The sequence below is a fragment of the Thamnophis elegans genome, chromosome 8 (genome assembly GCF_009769535.1).
Source record: "Thamnophis elegans isolate rThaEle1 chromosome 8, rThaEle1.pri, whole genome shotgun sequence".
NCBI classification, from domain to species: Eukaryota; Metazoa; Chordata; class Lepidosauria; order Squamata; family Colubridae; genus Thamnophis; species Thamnophis elegans.
Window position 1 is genome coordinate 45,095,048 of NC_045548.1, and position 3,666 is coordinate 45,098,713.

General features: G+C 35.0%; 1 non-coding gene across 1 annotated transcript; it reads right to left on the reverse strand.

Annotated features, from left to right (window-relative positions):
- Window positions 1–2,234: 2,234 nt before the first annotated feature.
- LOC116512826 lies at window positions 2,235–2,341 on the reverse strand. The gene has a single exon (XR_004255930.1). It is a non-coding gene; the product is annotated as a U6 spliceosomal RNA (small nuclear RNA).
- Between the last annotated feature and the right edge of the window lie 1,325 nt (window positions 2,342–3,666).

Genomic DNA, 3,666 nt, shown 5'->3' on the forward strand with positions numbered 1-3,666 from the left:
CCAAGTCCTCTTACCATGTAAGCTTGGGCTTCCCTGAATCTCAGTATATGTCTCCTCCTATGTATAGAAAATAAGATTAACATTTAACCCTTCTAAACTCTACTCTGAAGAATAGCTTCTCAAGTGATGGTAATTTCAGATCACACAAAGTTAAACTTTGCTGCTTGTTTCATATCAGGACATAAATGTTTATCTTATATTCTTTATGCTTTGTATCATTCACACATTATTAAGTGATTTCTTCCTAAACAAGAGTTAGCCCCAAATTTCATAATATAAATCAGTGGTTATCAATGTGAGGCGCACGCCCCAGTAGGGGGGCAATTTGATTTTTAATGGGGGCAATTTGAACCTTGTTTAAACCAAGTTATTGGCCTTTTAGGCTTCCTCCGCGTAAGTAGAGTTCACTTTTTGAGTAAAGTAAGAATTATAAGTCACAGGGGGGACATCAGGATTTTAGAGATGCTTAGGTGTGGCATGGCCAAAAAAAGATTGAGAACCACTGATATAGATACTATAGAACATCAATGAGATGTAATCCTTCTTACTAACTTATTTCACAATGGAATTAAATAACTATAACTTCTCAATTACATTTACCATACATTTTAACAAATGGATTTAGTGTCCAGAAAACAATAAAATTCCTTTATCCCTCATGTTTCCCCGAGGGGATTTGGCTGTAGCTTTTACCTGAGGACCTTAATGGAAGCATCCTAACCAGTGTGAGATTTCTAATACAATGACAACTCAAGGTTATTCCTCTTAAAATGAAGCATGTTCAATATCATAACTAGAAAACTAGGTACAGCACACTGACATATACTTGAATATGTCAATCAGATTTGTTGCTACTTCTTCAAATATGAAATTTAATGGGGGCATTTATGCTAAAAGGCATTAACAAAATCAAGAAATCAATTTCTAGCAAGAAGCATTCAGAATGAAGAAGAGCAAATGTTCTTCCCATCTGTTTTCTTTTCCTCTTACAGAGACTACAGAAAAATTGCAGAAGGAACGTTAGACCAGGTTATTGATGAAAAGTGGGCAAGGACAAAACTGCATTCCTGGAACACTAGCAAAAAATTTACAGAACTATTCCATTGAAAGATGGTTTTAAATCAGCAATAGGCAACGTTTGTTGCTTCTCAACTTGGCTTAGGAGTTGTAATATAGGAGACAGTTTAAAGATAGTACGGAATTGAAAATGTAAAGAATCAAATGCAAAAAGTAACAGCCTATTAGATCCAAAGCTGCACTTCTATCAGCTGAATGGGTCTTTCCACCCATAAAAGGAGCCTAGTTTTAGTAGGGATTTTTCTTGATATTCCTGATGCTTATAAAGCAGGCTAAGGCTTGCTTGGAAATGTTGCATTACAAATGTAAAAAAGAAAATCCAGAATATTGTAGGACAATTAATGTAATACAACCAAATTAAAAGTATTGAGTAAGCAATTTTTGAAGTTTTCTAGAAGTACTTCAGGGAAATAACTAATATTTCATACTGAAATATTTTATTGTGTCTCTACCAAAGGCAGACCAAAATAATAACAGTAGAATAAAACAACAAACAACAGTAAGGTTATATTTAACTAACAAAAAGCCTAGTAAAAATTCTTCCTTTTAGTTTCTGATCTTACTGAATCCCTCACTTAGAAAGAACATAGGAGCCATGTGAGATGATTGATTGATTACCATGTGTGGATGTGCATGCATGCACACATACACACAACATCCTGAGGCTATACTTGCTAAGTATCTTCTTGGAATGCAATGCTCCATGGTTCATCTACATATAAATAGGTTAAAGAGTTTTTAAAAACACCATTACAACCATTTCTGAAATAATGGCTATTATGCTGCATCAAAATGTCTCTCATCAGGAATGCAAAACAGTTTTGTTTCTCAATTCATCAGGTTGTATACAGGCTTCTGTCCTGAAATATTTTCAGATGAAGGAACTCTTGGCTATGGCTACCTGTTGAACTCTAAATGTATCCTCAGAAATTCTGCCACAAAGCATTTCTACCATCTAACAAATTATTCCATAAGACTTCGAAATGGGTTCCCCCTGTAATTAAGAGAAATAATAAAAGAGGGCTCGGTATTCATATTGTAATAATATCTTCCTTGCATAGTAAAGTTATTTTCTATATTCAGAAGGATTACATTTTAAAGTTGAGATTTAGAGCGTAATGACTGCAATTTTTTTTCCCAATATATTTTTATTATTTAAAAATATGGAACGCTTCACGAATTTGCGTGTCATCCTTGCGCAGGGGCCATGCTAATCTTCTCTGTATCGTTCCAATTTTAGTATATGTGCTGCCGAAGCGAGCACTGCAATTTTTAAACATTCCTAAACTATTATTTTGTGTGGAAAGTAAGGATTAAGGCCAGACTAAAGCCCTTTTATTAATATGCTCATGTTTTATATGCAGGGAATATTGTATGTGGAGAAGCATCCAATTATGGGAAGACCTTTCTGTATTTTAAGAGTACTGTCCACAATGTTGCTATGTAACATTTCTTCAATGTGAAATCAAAGTTCTTTAAGATTCAAATACAAAGGATCTGCCCAACCCACTCCAAATTATTACAAAAACTGCCCCTTTGTTTATATTTGTACAGCATTTGTACATATTTTTGTATTGTATTTTGTTTTATATATTGTATAGTATAATTGTATAACATTTGAATGTATTTATATAATCCAGTTTTCCACATGCAGGTTTACCTACTCTGAAAGGAAGAGGGAAAAGGAAAACAAACAAAAAACAAAAAAGCTTTGTCATCTTTGTCTCCTTGCAATACCTCTGTTCCAGTCTGCTTTGCCTCTGTGGACACCTTGGCCAATCAGGCATCTGACAGTTACCACAAGCCATAACAATGGTAAATCCTGCCCCAGAGACTGAGGGCATCTCTGCATTTGAGAGCAGAGATGACTGTGCTGAAGCCAAGAGAGCGAAGAATGTGCCTGACCTTACCTGTCAATTCTTTCCTCTAGAACAGTCAACACAGAGAGGGCTGACTCTTAAGACTACATAAACCTCTGAAAGATGGAGAAAACCACAGGAAAATGATCTAGTTTCTCTTAGGCTTCTTTTGAAGCTAACTCATAATTCCCTCAACTGGAGAGCAACCATTATTACAGTCATTGTCATGATTATCTTGAAATCTATTGCCTATTCCAGGCATCTATCAGGAAAAGACCAAAGGCCTTATTAGTGTGGGCAATAAAGTTTAGCCGAGAAGGAAGCTAGTGGGAAGATGAATTAACCTTCTTTCTAACTACACTCCCATCAGCTTTGTTAATTCTGAGTGGCATTTATTGATACCCTACATTTATTACCCCTACCATCAATCTGATGGACACTCTCTTGCCGAACCTTTGTTATCATTTTGTGGACAACCCTAGACTATATATGTACCTGCTTTCTACAATGGTAGAAAAACTTACTGGTTCTAAGCCATATCATTTTTTTAAAGCACTCTCAAGCATGGGCATAATCCAGGGTCATTATGCACACACAAATATTACCAATGAATTTGAAGTGTAAATTTGATTTGTGGTCAATACACTGTAAAAAAGGAAAATCTTGTTTTCTTAACTATCCTAATAAAATTATGAAAGAAAGATGTCTCATTATGTACATTTAAAAAAAT